This window comes from Ambystoma mexicanum, chromosome 8 (genome assembly GCF_040938575.1).
Source record: "Ambystoma mexicanum isolate Mex_15411 chromosome 8, UKY_AmexF1_1, whole genome shotgun sequence".
Classification (NCBI taxonomy): domain Eukaryota; kingdom Metazoa; phylum Chordata; class Amphibia; order Caudata; family Ambystomatidae; genus Ambystoma; species Ambystoma mexicanum.
In genome coordinates this window covers 669454664-669473720 of record NC_090929.1, presented here as the reverse complement: position 1 = coordinate 669473720, position 19057 = coordinate 669454664, and positions in this window count along the sequence as shown.

Below are 19057 nucleotides of genomic sequence, written 5' to 3'. Positions count from 1 at the left end.
TGGGCGAAGCCCCCTCTGCACGTTCTCTTGCTCAATTCTCACTTGCCGGTCCATTTCGACTCGTTGGTCGTCGATCACCGCAGGTTCTCGCTCTCCGACCTCTGGCAACAGTCCTCGCGGACACCTTCTGAACATCGCTTCCGCCGGGGCCACCCCCGTGGACGCATGTGGCGTGGTGCGGTATACCCTCAAGAATTGGTACAGGGCTCTCTGTAGGGACTGCCCCTGTCCTTGGGCAATCCTAAATGTCTTATTGAGGGTCCTCATCAGGCGTTCCACCTCCCCATTCGCTCGAGGCCACAGAGGCATGACCTTCCGGTGCACCACCCCGCAGCTCACCATCAGTTCAGCAAACCGGTCACCCTGAAATGGCGCACCGTTGTCTGAGCACAGCGTGTGTGGAAACCCGTGGGCCGCGAACAACTTTTCCACCGCCACCACCACGTGCTCAAACGCCACGGACTCTACGAACTCCACCTCGGGGTACCTGGAGTACTCGTCCACCAGGACCAGGAAGTGGGTGCCCATGGTGGTGGACTCAAAATCGGCATAAACTACCTCCCACGGATGGGTCCCCCTTGGCATCGCCTCGATGACCGACTCCCGCTGTAAGGGCGAGGCTGCCTGGCACCAGACACAAGCCGCCAGAAAGTCGTCCACCTTGCGTTCAAGCTCGGGGAACCACACTTTCATCCGGAGGCGGGCCTTGGTCTTGGCGGCCCCCTGGTGGCCCCGGTGTGCCAGTGCGATCACCTCCCCCACCTTTGACTGGGGGACTACAATCCGATCACCCCGAAGTAGCAGGCCCGATGCAGAGAAAGACAGTTCTTCGCGAACCTTCCATAGTTGTTCTAAACCAATCCGGGCCTCCTGAGTGCGCCCCGCCAGGGCTTTGAGCGCTGACTTCCAGGAGCCTTGCTGCATGGACTGCCTCAGCACTTTGAAACACTCATCCTGTGCCGCCGCAGCCTCCAGCTCCTGGAGAGGCATGGCATTCGGCGTGGCTGCTTCCACCACGACTTGGACATGCTCCTCAGCTTCTTGCTCACAGGTGTCACGGTCTCCTTCTCCAGGCGCTCCGGGGTGTCTGGATAGGTAGTTAGCTGCTTTATTTGCCCCTGGCCGGTAAACCAGGGTCACCCCATACTCCAAAAGAGCCAGCATCCACCTCTCAATGCGTGCCGGCGGCTTGGATGACGACCCTGCTAGGATGGGCAGCAGTGGTTTATGGTCAGTAATCACCGTCACCGGGCGTCCGAGTACATAGAGCCGGAAGTGGCGGCATCCCCACAGCACCGCCAGCGCCTCGCGCTCCATCTGCGAGTAACGTTGTTCGGCGTCTGACAGCGCTTTGCTGGCATACGAGACTGGCCGGACGCCGCCGTCACGGTCAACCTGTGTCAACACAGCACCCAGGCCAAATGGGCTGGCGTCGACGATGATCTCCGATGGTAGTGCAGGATCAAAGAACGACATCGTGTCCTCGGCCGTGAGGGCACTTCTAATGTCATCAAAAGCCGCCTGCTCCAGTGGACCCCAATTCCAGATGATGTCCTTTCTTGTCAGGGCCCGGAGGGGCTCAGACCTGGATGCCAGGTTCTTGATGAACCGCCCACAGTACGTGACCATGCCCAAAAAGCTTTGCACTTCCGACACCAATTCCGGTGGTTGTGCCTTCTGTATGTCCAGTTCCTTTTTTGGGTCAGGAGACACCCCCCCCTCCTTGAACACGAACCCGAAGAACTCCAGGGAGGGGCGCAGAAATTCGCACTTCTCCTTATGTAGTGTGCGTCCCAATGACTGCAGCCTCTCGAATGTCTTTGCCAGACGCCTCAGGTGGTCCACCTCTGTCCTTGCGAACACCAGAATGTCGTCGCTTATGTTTAGGACGCCCTCGAGGTCAGCTAGGGCACCCCGAATGATGTTCTGAAATACTTCCGCGGCCGAGGACACCCCAAAGCTCAGCCTCTTGTAGCGATATAGTCCCCGGTGTGTGGTGAAGGTGGTAATGTACCTTGAATCGGGGTGGAGGACGACCTGGTGATAGCCGGCCCGGAGGTCGAGCTTCGAGAAGAAGCGAGCGCCCTGCACCTCCGCAATGATGTCATCCAGCGTCGGTGTGAGGTGCCTCTCCCTCTTGATGGCTTTGTTGGGGATCCTCATGTCCACGCAGATCCCGACTGCGCCCGGTTGTTTGAGTTTCCTTGCCACCACTATGGGGGACACCCAGGGGGTCGGGCCCTCCACCTTTTCTATGATGTCTAGATCGACGAGGCTGTCCAGTTCTTTGTCGACCTTCTCACGGAGGTGGAAAGGTACCCTCCGATGTTTGAGGGCCACCAGCTGTACCGAATCATCAATGTGCAGCCGCACCTGCTCCCCGGCCATCTGCCCAATCCCTTTGAATAGGGCACGATTCTTCTCCAGCAAGTCATTAATGTCTTCCAGGTAGACGGAGTACGCAAAGCTGACGATGCCGAGAGCCTCCGCTGCTGCACAACTCAACAAAGTGTTCTTACTCACTGGGGTCACGTAGAAGCGGGCTGTGATGTGAGAGCCATCGTGTTCTACTTTTGCTATAAAGGCCCCGTCCAGAGGGATGGGCTCCACACCACCGAACGCAAAGATGCGGGCCCTTGGTGTGACTAGCCTGGGCGACTGATCCATGGCGTTGTAATGTTCTCGGGCCATGACATTCACCGATGCCCCTGTGTCCACGAGGACAGGGACTGGAGACTGGTTCACTTCGACCACGCACCTTGGTTGTCGTCGGTTCCTGCTTCTTAGAAGCTCCACACTTGAGACAAAGAATATGTTCTCTTCGTCTTCTTCCTCGGCTTCTTCCACCTGGGCCTCCTCCTCGCTCTGGTCCACTTGAGCGACATTGGACGGCCGACCTTGGCGAGTGGAAACAGTTCGGCCCTGGCCCCTTGGCACTAATACGGGCAAGGTCGCCCTACACACCCTTGAGAAGTGGTCTGGCAACCCGCACCGTCCACAGGTCTTTCCAGCTGCAGGGCACTCCGCTGGGTGAGGCAGGTCGTATCCGCATTTTTGGCAAATCTCGCCTGCCCTCCCGGCTCTGTCCCGTGTGCCGCCGCCATATCTCCTGGCACCTCTCCCCCCTCGCCACATCGCGCAGATCTCTTCAGTTTTGATAGGGCGCGATCCGGCCTCCATTCTTGCAGCTCTCGCCTCTGACACCTCGTGGCACCTTCCTAGCTCAAGGATGCGCTGGAGCGTTATCCCAGGCTCCCTCAGCACTTGGCGCCTGAGCTTGCCTGATGAGCACGCCTGGATAAGCATGGTCCTAATCATGTCCTCTGCATCGCCCCAGGCACAGGCGAGCGACAGACGCCTCAGGCGCCCATAGAACGTGTCCAAAGTCTCGTCATCTTTTTGTTTAGCAGAGAGCATCACGAATCGCTCATAGTCCGCGTTGGCAAGGGGCAGAAAATATGCTTGGAGGGCGGCCTTTGCATGATCATAGGTTCCATTCCCTTGTGGCAGAGATTCAAAAGTCTCCTGGACAGAGGGCCCTGCCGAGTATAACATTGTGGCCAGCCTGGTGTCGTCATCGACCACTTGCGCAGCCCTGAAATACATGTCCAGGCGGTCCACCCACCTTCTCCATCTGGGCCCCAAGCTGGATGGCGGGCCCGACACATCGAATTCGGGGATGGGCTGCAGGGCAGCATGCGCACGTACCTGGGCCATGGCAGGCGCCGCTTTTTGGACACCAGGTGCAGCAGCTGGTTGAACTGGGGGTTGGAGAGCGGGAACCGCTGCCTGACCATCTGCTGGAGCTGCCGGTTGCTGCATTGGAGGTTGTCGACCCTGCAGGGCCACTGGTGTACGAGGATGAATCTGCGCCGCCACACCATGTGCTCCGTCCTGATCCTCGGTGTCACTCATGAGTTTGAGCGCACAGGCACCCCCATAATGTTGATCAGGGGCCGCAACTCAAACACCCAGCCCAAATTGACCCTCAGCATGGACCACCTCTGGATGCAGTGACTCCTACTACCTCTGTGATGATGAAGAGGATGAAGACAGGTGGAGTCACCAGGATGATGATGAAGGGGATGAAAAAGGTATTATGCCTTTGGCTGTTCCAAAAATTTGTGGCAAAATATAAATAGATTCAGCAGGCCCAGCCAAGATAGGCCTTCTCCTAGCTTCCACTCGACGTAGAAAACCCAAAATTGAGTCGATGCACTATTTGGGCATAACTCCGTGTAGATGTAGCTGTCAGCTACTAGAATGTCCAAAAATTAGGCCTGGGGTCGCTTCAGGGCCCAAACCGGAGCCTCCTGAAGTCCCATGGCCCGTTGCACAAAATGGCCGCAGGCCGCGTGGGCAACGCACTACCCGCGGCGTGAAACGAAGTCTGTCTTCTGACCTCGTTTCGTTGAAAAAGTGTTCCGATGATCACCGCCGGGCCCGGGCATCGTTTCCCCCACTCGTCGCCACTGTTGAGGGTGACTGGCGCCCCCCGCGCGCATCGCCGCAAGCCCCGGCACCAAGGACTGAGACGCACACGTCCGTCTTGGTTCGGGCTTCCCGGTCGCTCTAGCCCGGCCAGGAAATGCCCCGTTTATTTGTACTGCACGCGACGGCATGCAACATCACGCCGCCGCGTGCGCGCCCGTCATCGGGCGGCGCCACATTCATGACCGAAATCCATACTTCATAATTCCTGCACTATCAAAAGATCTATTGCAGAGTGTGGCAGAGTGTTTCATTGAACTCTGAGTTACTGTTGGCGATACTGATGGCGTTTGGTGCTTTCTGGGGTTTAGCAGTGTCTCTTCACTGTCCATTCCAGAGCGTAGTGTTATGGTGGGGGCTGGTCATGGGCATCGCACCAGCTCCCTGAGGTGCTATGGTACACCAGCACCTGGGCGGCCCAGTGCCTCTGGGGTTGGCAGGGCTAGCCTTGCCAGCACATGCGGACCATGGCTGCATCAATGGCGGGGGGCCCATAGGAACCTAGCATGCAGGCCCTGCTTACACAGGGTGGGCCTGCAGCCCTTAATGAGAGACGGACTCAAGTCCTTCCCGTATGGAGTCTGTAGCCGTTCTGTTTCATGTGCCTGCAGGGCTCCCTTTTATTAGCTTGGTCCATGACAAAGTCATGGCCCATTTTAAAAGGGCGATGTGCATGGGAGGGACACATCCACTTAAAGGGGCAACACACATGTGAGGGTCACTACACAACATCCCTCCTTTTTCATAAGAAACAAACAATTGTGATTACAACATAACTGATTCCTACCCCCCGTTACAGAGCAACATTACTTCAGAGTCATGAGACCAACTCAGAACAGGAGATGCTACTGATATACATACGGTGTCACATACTTATACACGTATAGCACATGTCAACCCATCACCCTCAGGTGACTGTCGCGCTGGGGAAACCACTGGTGGATGGTTGGCACTTGGACCGCAAGTTACAAAACCCTTTATTAACCTGGGGTACAGAATTGCCACCATTTCATGATGCTCACGAGTAGCCACTGATACCATATGGAGCACCCCTACCAACTGGGGGACCACAGCTTCACATCGCTGTCCTTTACTGAGAGCACTTTAGGCATGTGGTTACTATGCAGGTTCACAGCATCAAAACGCATGTTTACTGAGTCCTCATTAAGCAATGGCGGGACTGCAGGAGACCAGTTCACCTTCCATCAGCGTCCATTCTGGAGTCACTTCTCCCAGGTCCAGGTCCATTGACGGTACAGTTCACCATCGGCAAAGCCGCACCTGGCATGTTACAGGGGCCACATCGGTATACAGTCCCTTCATGTTGTGGGCAAGTCAGCGAGATGCAGATCGCTGGATGTCCAGGCTGCTCGGGCACAGGGTGACAGGACATCACTCACCCCCTTTTGGTGTGGTTCCCCAAGTCAGGAGTGTCTCATTCCTTCAGGGGCACAGGAGGGCGCACAAGCACTCGTAATGAGCTGCAACCCACTTCTTGTCTGTCGCACTGGTCCTTGGATTTGGGTGCCCGGGCTGCATAGTTCTGATGGTTGGACACAATTTGTTGGTTCGGCGCAGGGGGCCTGGTCCTGCGATGGCATGGTATGCCGGGTAACACTACCGGCAGGCAGTCTGGGCCACCAGCTCTCTTGTTCTTGGGCAGTACTGTTAGGAAAGATTTCGTAATTGTAGGTAATTTTCCTTCCGTGTGGCAACCCCTAAACTTTTTGCTATTGTTTTTAACCTTGTTCTTGACTTTGCCAGAGAAGTACAGCCTTCTGCCGCACTTCTCTGGGCTTTCGCTCCTTTCTTACGGGGAAACTGACATGCCCTTAAGACAGTCAGTACCGGGGAACGCTGTTTCCCGTAGTTTCTTTTATCGTGTTGCGGCTTTAGTGCAACATGACACAAGAGGGCACTGTAAGCTAAGTTACAGCTCTCTTGGGTCTCTAGCCTTCTACAGGCCCTAGATACTCTTTTAGGATGGTATTTGATCGGTGCAAGTCATTCAGGGACTCGAATGGTGGCAGCGATCGTTTTGTTTATTTTGAGCTCCTTTTGGCGTTCTGAGCACGTTTTTCGCACTGAACCCAAAATGGTGGCCTGGCTCCCAAAATGGCCAGACCACGAGGCTCCTTTGTCTTGTCCACTGACCGTCTTGCTCCCTTCACCTTCCCCAGGTCGAGCGACCCGGGGCCTTCCTTATTTGGGCATGTACTTTCCCGCGAAACGTGGTTGCTTTCGCGGGCTTCTACATGTCGTTTGTGTGCCCCCAGGGTGTGGGCTGGGATGTCTGGTCCCAATACACATCCTGGGTGCCAGGGAGTCTAGGGTGGTGTGAATGCCTGGGACCACCGTGGTCCGTGATTGGTCCACGTATGGTATGTGTGTTGATGAGCGGATCTCCCATTGGCTCCCCTCCGTTTTGGCGCGAAGGGAACCGTGGATAAGAGGGGGCTGGAAACACCACTACCATGTCGATCTCCTGAGTTCTCACGAACGAAGGAATACAGGAGCCAAGTATCCTGCAACCAAGAGGCTGGACCGAGGAATCGCTGGTGACCCGCTGAAGGAATCCTCCTTTGCACTGCTGTCGTCCTGTGAAACCCTTTCCTCCTTGGATCGAACCAGAAGGCCTGTACTGGTGCTTCGACCTTTGGAATAGCAGGAACAGCTATTCCCGGCGACTTCATCATCTCCTGCCAAGTAAGCCTTCGGAAGTGTCTCTGGGCCATCCAGTTGACTGACCAGCTTACAAGGGAGTCCTGCTCTGTAACTGCCGCCAGGTTGTGTTGTATTTCGAGTCCTTGTCACTCTCCCACGCTTCGTACGCTTGGCGTCCCCAGGTCTGAAGGGAGGAGTGTACATTTGGCTTGAATACACACGGCCGCTCCGTTGTCCTGCTGCGGCAACAAACTGTGCTGGTTTCGTCGATTGGGACGTCTTTTTGCTCTACACGACTACGAGGCGTTCCCTGCTCTTCTGAACCTGCCAGCTGCTGAAACTAACGTGGAGAAGCCTGGGTCTGCTTGCTTCGGGGACCGGTGAGTAGTTTAGCTAGGATCTGGTCGCCCTCCTGTAGTATCCCATTGCTTTTCCCGGCTGTGTAAAAACAGCACCCTTTTGGCCGTACTCGCGCTCTGCTTCTGCCCGCTGTGGAGGCTGCGCTTGAGTTGCGGAACCTTTCTCCTTCTGCTGTGCACTAACCCGAACTGCCTGACTTCCTCCGAAGAGCTTCCCCTTTTGCCCGTTGGCACCGGCGTGGCAGGTACTTTGAGCACAAGGCTCCACTCTTCGCAGGGCTCGGACTTCCATCTAGTTAGGTGCCTCTGAAGGCGAACTGAGTCTAAAGCGTTATCGCACTGCCTGTTTTCCTTTCCTTTCAGGTGGACTACATATTTCGTGCTTTAAACGCTTGCGACTGTGTATTTGTATATATATTGTGTTGATATGGTATGTGTTGGTTTAATATTGTGATATTGTGATTTTCTCGCTACGGTCATTATTTTAAAGGCCTTAAAATAAATGTGTATCTGTTTTTGATATAACAACTGTTTGGAGTAGTTTGTAAGCGCTCTTGCTTTGTGTGCTCATTGCGGGCTTTCAGTCACCCTCACCCCTCTTGAGACCTAGTCTTGACCGCCGCGATCGCTACCTTGATTGGTCTGGCTTGTCCAGAGGTTACCCTGTTCCAAGTAATTAGGTTGGCCTTCTGAACTTCTGCGCCACCAGGACAGAGTTCAGAAATCCGTCTTAACAAATTGGTGTACAGCGGTGGGATACGACTGAAGGTATCCAGTGTTGCGCTCGAACTAAGGCATTTCAGGTTATTCCAACCAGTACACGTAGTGAATTGTTGTAGTATAACTTTAAAAAGGCCATAGTCCTATCAAACAGTATGGAAACAAATACCTTGTTAACTTTAAATGCTTCCAAATCAGAAACGCTGAAAAAGATGTGTGCGGAGAGAGGTGTTTCCTCTCAAGGCACAAAATTGGAAATGATCCAGAGAATCGTGGCGTGGCAAGAAGCGCAGCTTGACGCTATAACTTCTGAGGACAGTGCAGAAGGTGGTGGGGCTGCTCTCACTGGTAGAACCGACGGTTCTGCCGCTGCACTGATCCATCGCGACCACGAGGACAGGGAGGATGTGATGTCTAATGTTTCCTCTGCCAGTGTTGATGGGGAGGCTATGCTTGAATTCAAGAAGCAAGAGCTGCGGTTTAGGCAGCAGGAGCTTGAATTCAGCATAGCCAAACTGAAAATCGAACAGGCAGAAAAACAGAAAGACAGGGATCACCAGTTGGAACTGGCCAAGCTTCAGGTTGCAAATGGGTCCAAGGGTCCTGGACATGGGTCTGGGGCTTCCTCTCATCCACGATTTCCGAAAGATCTGCTCAGTGTGTATGAAGAAAGGAATGACATTATGGACTTGCTGAATGCGTTTGAGTATGCATGCGAAGTTCAAGAAGTTGACAATGCTGATAAGATTGCGTGGTTGCTCAGTAGACTGCCCCATTCTGGCTGTAGTGCCATTATGGAAATGTCGAAGGCTGAGCGAGCTGATTTCGCAATGTTAAAGCAAACTCTCATTTTAAAGTTTGGGAAGACTCCGGCCCAATATTTAAAGCGTTTTCGAGAGTATAAGAAAAAGGAAGGTGGTACTTGGGTATCTTATGTCGCTGAATCTTTGAAAAACTTAACTGGCTGGGTCGAAGGTTATAAGGTTTCTACCTTCGAAGGCATGATAAATCTTGTCATGCTGGAACATATTTTTGCTTCTTCTTCCCCGGAGCTTAAGCAGCATTTGGCCGATTCGAAGGAGATAGATCCTAAGAAGCTGGCCATTGCAGCAGACTTATGGGTGTCACATCGAGTGTCCCATAAGGACAAAACTCATCCTGGTAAGCAGGAGGAAGGGAAAAAGTCCAAAGATATGGAGGGTGGGGAATCTGCTAAATCTTCTTCCCATAAGGGCCACAAAAAGAAAAACAAGGGTAAGACACAAGAGAACTCACAGGGTAGTGGAGGTTCGCCTCCAAAACAGAACTCTGGTTACAATAAGCCTCCCTACGTAAACAGACCCACTGGGGCTTGTTTTTCTTGTGGAGCAACTGACCACGTGAAGGGGGATCCCCGTTGTAAGGTTAGACCTTTGGGGGTCCACTCCGCTAATCTGGCCTTCTCCTCCTACGAGGAAGAAGAGATTACAGGAGCATCCTTCTCCTCAGACTCATTTCCCAGCGGGATAGAGGCTGAGGTAGTTTTAGTGTCCCTGGGTTCCTGGGAGCCTAAAGTCGCAGAGGCTTATGCTAGGATTCCGGATAATACCAAGCACTACTTTAAAGACAGTGTGCTGATCAATGGAGTGGATACTCCAGCTCTTAGGGATAGTGGGTGCAGTCGCACTGTAGTGGATTCTACCTTGGTAGACTCAGAGGAAGTTGCCAGAGCTACTCTGATGCCCACTAAGTTGGCTGACGGCCCCCTCCGTTTGTTTCCAGTAATACCTGTAAATCTTACTTTAAATGGTACAGCAGTCAGGATTCCAGTGAGCATTCAGAGAAACGTCCCGGGAAAGGTCTTGTTGGGTAATGATCTCAGAGCTTTAGGGCTCGTAGGAGACACTGCCGAAAGACCCTACACACGGTCTCAAACACGGGCAGCATTGGCCAAGTCCAATACGCGGCCCCAGCCAAAGGGGAAACCCAAGGCGAAAGGAGTCTACAAGTCAAAACGAGGGAAAGAGAATATTCCCCCGAGCTCGCCTACCACTGCGGTGGAGGAAGTTGGTCAATCGCCCGGGCCTGACGAGGAGGTGGCGATGCCTGAAGTATTCGACCCCAACGATCATCCTGAACTAAAAGACTTGTTAGTTGAAGGAGGTCCTGATAGGGACGAATTCAGTAAAGGCCAACGTGAGTGCCCATCTCTGGAAGGCCTAAGGAGACAGGCCTGCTCCCAGCTTGAGGGTGAACCTCCTGGGAAGCATAGGATTTATTGGGAAGGTGGACTCCTGTATAGTGAGCCCACAGAGTCTACAGAAGGAGACCATAGGAGGTTGGTGGTTCCCCTTGCTGTTAGGCCCTTCCTCCTGCAGTTGGCGCATGAAGTTCCCCTTGCTGGTCACCTTGGTATGAAGAGGACCAAGCAAAGATTATCCATGCACTTCTACTGGCCCAAGATGGGGGTGCAAGTAGAAAGTCACTGCAGGAGTTGTGCCGCCTGCCAGTTGTCTGGTAAGGTTGGCGCGACAATCCAAGCTCCGTTGGTACCGCTCCCAGTTGTGGGGGTACCATTTGAAAGGGTAGGGATCGACATGGTTGGTCCCCTTGACCCGCAAACATCCTCGGGCAATAGGTTTATCCTGGTGCTGGTCGACCATGCAACCAGGTATCCTGAGGCCATCCCATTGACAACTGTAACTGCCAAGTCAGTTGCAGAAGCTTTACTCGGCATATTTACTAGGGTTGGCTTCCCTAAAGAAGTTGTGTCGGATCATGGCAGCAACTTTATGTCGAAGTATCGGCAGGCTATGTGGAAAGAATGTGGGGTCACCTACAGGTTCTCTTCTGCATACCACCCCCAGACCAATGGTCTGGGGGGGCGTTTCAACAGAACGTTAAAGAGCATGATTGGGGCTCTGGAGGAGCCTCAGAGAAGAAAATGGGATCTTCTTGTCTCATGCTTACTGTTTGCCTACCGAGAGGTACCACAGGAGGGTGTTGGCTTCAGCCCCTTCGAACTTCTGTTCGGTCATCCCGTACGGGGACCCTTAGCCATCGTCAAAGAGGGATGGGAGATGCCCACTCCCCCTGTTACTACCAATGTAGTTGATTATGTGCTAGGGCTCAGAAAACGGATGGTACTTCTGGTGGGCTTGGCTAGTGATAAATTGAAGGCAGGGCAAGCGCTGGTGAAACATCGGTACGACCAGAAAGCTTCCCTCATCAACTTTACACTTGGTCAGCAAGTCCTGATCATGAATCTCATAAGGCCTCGAGCTTTACAGGACAAATGGTCAGGCCCTTGCCCAGTGGTGGAGTCCCTGGGTGAGGTTAACTATTCAGTGGACCTTGGAAGGCCTGGACAGGCTCCAAAAGTGTTTCACGTGAATAGGCTGAAGGCTTTCGTCCCAAGCGGCGAAATCGCAGCACTGCTATTGGCTTCAGACGTTGAGTCAGAGGAGTCTGAACCTCTCCCCGACCTGTTCAAAAGCAGTCCTTCAGAAAGCTCTTTTGAGGGTGTCCGAGTGGCCCCTCACCAAAATGGACAAGGCTCAGTGGTTTACCTTGGACATGAAGTAGGTGGAGGGAGGAGACAGCCTCTACTCAGTCAGGTACAAGCAGTACAAGACTGGCCTACCCCCACTACGCAAACCCAAGTGAGAGCCTTTTTAGGACTCACGGGGTTTTACCGCACTTTTGTGGCAGACTATGGTACCATAGCTGCCCCTCTGACTGCCCTCACAACTCCGAAGAAACCCAAGAAGGTAACTTGGACCGACGAGTGTGAGAAGGCCTTCAATGGCTTAAAAGACTCCTTGTGCCAGGACCCTGTGCTCAGGGCCCCTGATTATCAAAGACCTTTTATCGTGCAGACGGATGCCTCTGACACTGGGATAGGAGCTGTACTATCACAAGTAGATGAGAAGGGTAAGGAACACCCTATCAGTTTTATTAGTCGCCAGCTTAAGGACAGAGAGCTCAGATGGTCCACGGTAGAGAAAGAATGTTTCTCTGTTGTGTGGGCCCTAAGGAAGCTGAGGCCCTACCTCTATGGGACCCACTTCACTGTGCAGACTGACCATAAGCCGTTAAAGTGGCTAATGAACATGAAGGGGGAGAATCCAAAGTTGCTTAGGTGGTCCATAAGTCTACAAGGCTTCGACTTCACTATTGAGCATAGGCCAGGTGTCCAACATAGCAATGCTGATGGGTTGTCCAGAATGTTTAACCGACCTGAACAAGAGACTCATCCAGGGGTGGATTAGTTCCCCCTGTCCATAGTCTGGGAGGGGCGAGTGTTAGGAAAGATTTCGTAATTGTAGGTAATTTTCCTTCCGTGTGGCAACCCCTAAACTTTTTGCTATTGTTTTTAACCTTGTTCTTGACTTTGCCAGAGAAGTACAGCCTTCTGCCGCACTTCTCTGGGCTTTCGCTCCTTTCTTACGGGGAAACTGACATGCCCTTAAGACAGTCAGTACCGGGGAACGCTGTTTCCCGTAGTTTCTTTTATCGTGTTGCGGCTTTAGTGCAACATGACACAAGAGGGCACTGTAGGCTAAGTTACAGCTCTCTTGGGTCTCTAGCCTTCTACAGGCCCTAGATACTCTTTTAGGATGGTATTTGATCGGTGCAAGTCATTCAGGGACTCGAATGGTGGCAGCGATCGTTTTGTTTATTTTGAGCTCCTTTTGGCGTTCTGAGCACGTTTTTCGCACTGAACCCAAAATGGTGGCCTGGCTCCCAAAATGGCCAGACCACGAGGCTCCTTTGTCTTGTCCACTGACCGTCTTGCTCCCTTCACCTTCCCCAGGTCGAGCGACCCGGGGCCTTCCTTATTTGGGCATGTACTTTCCCGCGAAACGTGGTTGCTTTCGCGGGCTTCTACATGTCGTTTGTGTGCCCCCAGGGTGTGGGCTGGGATGTCTGGTCCCAATACACATCCTGGGTGCCAGAGAGTCTAGGGTGGTGTGAATGCCTGGGACCACCGTGGTCCGTGATTGGTCCACGTATGGTATGTGTGTTGATGAGCGGATCTCCCATTGGCTCCCCTCCGTTTTGGCGCGAAGGGAACCGTGGATAAGAGGGGGCTGGAAACACCACTACCATGTCGATCTCCTGAGTTCTCACGAACGAAGGAATACAGGAGCCAAGTATCCTGCAACCAAGAGGCTGGACCGAGGAATCGCTGGTGACCCGCTGAAGGAATCCTCCTTTGCACTGCTGTCGTCCTGTGAAACCCTTTCCTCCTTGGATCGAACCAGAAGGCCTGTACTGGTGCTTCGACCTTTGGAATAGCAGGAACAGCTATTCCCGGCGACTTCATCATCTCCTGCCAAGTAAGCCTTCGGAAGTGTCTCTGGGCCATCCAGTTGACTGACCAGCTTACAAGGGAGTCCTGCTCTGTAACTGCCGCCAGGTTGTGTTGTATTTCGAGTCCTTGTCACTCTCCCACGCTTCGTACGCTTGGCGTCCCCAGGTCTGAAGGGAGGAGTGTACATTTGGCTTGAATACACACGGCCGCTCCGTTGTCCTGCTGCGGCAACAAACTGTGCTGGTTTCGTCAATTGGGACGTCTTTTTGCTCTACACGACTACGAGGCGTTCCCTGCTCTTCTGAACCTGCCAGCTACTGAAACTAACGTGGAGAAGCCTGGGTCTGCTTGCTTCGGGGACCGGTGAGTAGTTTAGCTAGGATCTGGTCGCCCTCCTGTAGTATCCCATTGCTTTTCCCGGCTGTGTAAAAACAGCACCCTTTTGGCCGTACTCGCGCTCTGCTTCTGCCCGCTGTGGAGGCTGCGCTTGAGTTGCGGAACCTTTCTCCTTCTGCTGTGCACTAACCCGAACTGCCTGACTTCCTCCGAAGAGCTTCCCCTTTTGCCCGTTGGCACCGGCGTGGCAGGTACTTTGAGCACAAGGCTCCACTCTTCGCAGGGCTCGGACTTCCATCTAGTTAGGTGCCTCTGAAGGCGAACTGAGTCTAAAGCGTTATCGCACTGCCTGTTTTCCTTTCCTTTCAGGTGGACTACATATTTCGTGCTGTAAACGCTTGCGACTGTGTATTTGTATATATATTGTGTTGATATGGTATGTGTTGGTTTAATATTGTGATATTGTGATTTTCTCGCTATGGTCATTATTTTAAAGGCCTTAAAATAAATTTGTATCTATTTTTGATATAACAACTGTTTGGAGTAGTTTGTAAGCGCTCTTGCTTTGTGTGCTCATTGCGGGCTTTCAGTCACCCTCACCCCTCTTGAGACCTAGTCTTGACCGCCGCGATCGCTACCTTGATTGGTCTGGCTTGTCCAGAGGTTACCCTGTTCCAAGTAATTAGGTTGGCCTTCTGAACTTCTGCGCCACCAGGACAGAGTTCAGAAATCCGTCTTAACAAGTACCATAGGAGACATTTATGGCATGGTGTTGGGGCCACTTGTAGGGCAGGCAAGGTGTCACGGTTCCCTGATGGCACTGTGCCGGGAGATGTTTGCTCATATTCTTGTCGGCCCTGCGTGTCGACTGATGGTACGGTGCACGGGTTCTTGTCTGGCTGGCAGCGCGGGAACCGACTAGTGTTCCTGGGGTGTGGTGTGATTCAGTCTCTTGGATCACCTGGCAGTGCCTATAATCTCTTCTCGTGTGCTTGACAGTCTTTCTCATGTCCGGTCATTCACGTGCGGCATCCCAAGCATGGCCCAGTTAGGGAGGCGCCCAGTGCCCTGAGCACGGGATGCTCAAACCATTGGTGTGGAGTTCTGATGAGCCTGAGGGTGGCAGATCCACCTTGGCACCGCTGGAAACACTCAGCTTTGGTGACACATTTCTGCCTTTGGGGCCCTGGGGTCTTACAGTGTTGCTCTGATGATAGGAGCCTAATATCTGCCTGTGTCGACAAGGGGCCTTTTCACGCAACTGTTAGGACCGCCATCTTTATTTTCTTTGCTCCGACAAAGATATTTTATTTTCCTTCCGCTCCTTGGCCCGTACTGCGAGCGGCGGCATGGAGCGCACTTCTCTGTTTTGCCTTCTGCTCCCACCGGAGCACATTGTCACTCACCTGCTCCCGACCGGAGCACTTCCATCAGGATAGTGCTGCTGCTTGCAGGGGCACCCCCTGTCTTTCGCACTTGATCATCTGCTGGCCGGCAACCCATGACCTCGCTGAGGGCTGCCGGCACAGCTGACACATGTTGTCGGCTCGTTTCCTCTCCCCAACGGGAGGTTGTCCCTTCGTGGCCACACCAGGCTGGCTCCCTCCCTGGGCCGGGTGTATACTGGGGCTGTCCTTGTTACTGCTCCAGACTAGAGCCGTTCATTCTCACTGTCGTCGCCGGGCCCGGGATCTCAATAAGGCTCTGGTGGTGGCGTGGCACCACTCGGGCAGGTGATGCCGCTTGTGAGGGCTCTGTTGGCGGGGATGCCGCCTTCCTCCTTCTTTGTTGTGCTCCGACCGCAGCACCTCCTCCTCTACTTCGCTCCTGACTGGAGCGCTTCCTTCACTTCACCGCCGGGCCTGGGATCACAGTGGGGGCCCTGACGGGTCGTCCTTCTGCTGTGGCGCACGTCATTTTCTTTGCCGCCGGGCCTGGGATTGCAGTGGGGGCTCCAGCGGTTCCTCCATCTGCTGCGGCGGATGCTGCAGGAGTGCAGGCTGGGTCCTCCCCTGGCCGCACGAGCACCCTTCTCACAGAGGGCTGTGGCCGACAAGGACCCACAGCAGAGGATGCCTCTTTTGTTTGCCTCTCACCTGGAAGCTGGCAGCACCACTCTGTCCTCCGGCGGCAGGTTGTTTCACTTCTGAAGCTGGGGCCGCATCATTTGGCTCCCGCCTCTGCAGCACAGCAGGGTTGCAACCTCACCTCTTGTTTCTCCCATGGGGGCCAGCCCAGCTCACTCCCCAGGCGGGAGGCATCAGTTCTCTTGCGGCTGTGGCCGCACCATACCATCACCACTGGGGGCAGCACGACTCCTCGGTTTGCGGCGGATGCCACGGGGGAGGGCAGTAACACTCTTCCACCAGCGGGAAACATTCGTTTTCTTTGTGGAAGCGGCCGCTCTATTTCTTTCCCCTTTTTGGGGCACACACTTCTCTTTGCGGCAGCAGCCGCTCTGTTCCTGCCCCCTTGGGGGGGGGGGGGGAGGCGCACACTTATTTTCTTGCAGCAGAATGCCGCAGGGCGCACCTCACCGCAGGGTGGCCCGGGTCTGCACGGCTGCTAAGGCAGTGAGGTGCAGGCCAATCCTGGCTTGCAGTGGGGGTCGGGTGCTCCTCTTCTCGCTGTCCCTCCTTTCTTCTAATTACTACATCAGGGCAGCAGGGGTTGTGCTTCTTGGGCTTGTCGTCTTCTCTCCTTTTTCTCTGTTGAGATGACGACTTCCTCGTCGCCAATGTTATGGGGGGGCTGGTCATGGACATCGCACCAGCCCCCGGTGGTACTATGGGACACCAGTACCACAAAGGCCCTGTGCCTCAGAGGATTGATGGGTGGGGTCTGGTCATGGGCATCGCACCAGCCCCCTGAGGTGGCAGGACCAGTGCCTCTGGGGGTGTCAGGGCTAGCCTTGCCAGCACATGCAGACCCTGGCTGTATCAATGGTAGGGGGGCCCATGGCAACCTGGCCTGCATGCCCTGCTTACAGAGGGTGGGCCTGCAGGCCTTAATGAGAGACAGACTCAAGTCATTCGGTTATGGAGTCTGCAGCCGTTCTGTTTAACGTGCATGCAGGGCTCCCTTTTATTAGCTTGGGCCATGACATAGTCATGGCCCATTTTAAAAGGGCAATGTACATGGGAGGGACACATCCCCTAAAGGGGCAACACACATGTGAGGGTCACTACATAACACGTGGGAGGAGCTGCATTTGAACACCTGCCACTCTGCGAAGAAGAGTGTTCCGGTGTTCGGTGCAGGTGCTGCTTTGAAGAAACAAATGGAGGACATGCCGTTCCCAATCTTCTCCCCGCTGACCCAGCTACAAGTAAGAACTAAGGTGAGCGGGAAGGGGGTAAGCATGTCAGTTACTGATATAAAAAGAACTAAGTCTGAATCCTGAGTTATGCAGGAGATTTAATCCAAACCCCTATTCCAAGCGCCTCTGGCGAAAGGAATGTGCCTGGTCAAATGGCCCGAAAAAGGGCATTGAATTTAATGGTCTTATCCTGGCCCTAAAAAGGAAACTTGCTTCCTCGTCCAATAAAAAGGGGCCGGCCCCTACACCTAAAGAGAGCCAGACTGGACCTATGAAGCCACTAAAACCCAAAGAAGATCACGTTTGCCCGAAGGGGGCAGGTGGTTCAACCAACATCTTAGAATTGACTGATGCAGAAATCCTCAAGGTAATAGGGAGTTTAGAGTCAAGCGAAAGGAAAATCCATCTGGGGCCCACAGGAAATTCTGGGAATCCCCAGAGGAGAGGAAACCAAGGCTGGCTGAAGGCCTGTAGCACAGTAAATCGTGTAGCTACCTGGAAGAACCGACAAGCCCGGGCGCCCACGAAGTACTTGCTTGAGTGCACATTTCCCCCGCCTAACAAATCCACTGTGATGCCTGACTTGGGATGTTCCCAAATGGAACTAACTATTGGAATGAGGGCTCGGCAAGCCTCCCCAATGACAAAGCACCTTGGTCGTGAAGCTCAGGTTTCTGTAACAAAATCTACTAGTGACAATGACTGAGCTGCAGGGAGTGGATCTGGCCTCAGGGTTGAAGACGAGGGGCCTCTGAAATTATACCTCTCACACAGGTTGGTTGTGATGATCATTTATTTGTATAATCTTCATATCTAATGTAGGCTCCACCGGCCTTGTCCACAGCTTCTTCCAACTGACTGGGACTCCTACCACATTCCCATTCCATACTTGCACGTTCTACATTCTATACATACCTATACAGCATTAGAAGGATGCTAAACATCTCCCTTTTTCCCTAAAACAAACTGTGAAATGTATTAAAACAAAACAGTTAAATGGAACACACAAAGGAAGCAACACTAATACATCACCAAACTCTATATTAGCTAAAGAAAACCATCTAAGAAACATCTAATGCAGCTGGGTAGCTGTAATATATCACTGACAAAACATACATGTTGAGTGAAACAGATGAGTAAAACAAAACCTGTACCTGAAATTGAACATACCCACCTAGGCAACATTAAATTGAACATACCAACCTATGTAAGAGAATGAACATTAAAGTCCATTGCTCAATGTAATCTTTCAAATAAGAAGGTCTCCCACACTTTCAACTGGGAATTTCCCTCCTACTGGAACATTCCATTTTGCCCCTTTTGTGCATCATGGAAGGTTGCTTACTCCATACTGAATCCTTCACCATTTCACTCTCCTGTACATCCCTAAGATTCTTACTGAGCTTACATACCCTGTCCATGTTCCACACTTGCCCATCTGACACCTTCACAGCGCCATTTCATTTCTTGATAACCCTCATGGTCACCGACCATCTCAAACCTCCTTCGACTCTATTATCAGGAAGGTTTATGCGCACCCACTCACCTTCCTTAACTACACATTGTTTAGTTGCTTTCCCAAGATAACATTTTGATTTGTTGCTTAATTGTCTAACAGTTATCCTCTCCTTGATATTATCCAAATCAATATTCCTCTGACATGTCCTACTCAACCAACCTGGGCAAACTCTTGTGTTGGGCTTCCTTCCTCTTAACATTTCAAATGGAGAAATACCTGTTGTCACATGGGGAGTGAATCTGTACGCTACTACTGTGTCCTCTGCAGCATGCTTCCAATCACCCCCTTCTGAGATAGCCACTCATACTGTTCTTAATAAGTCTATTAAACCTTTCGACTTTCCCGTTGCTTTT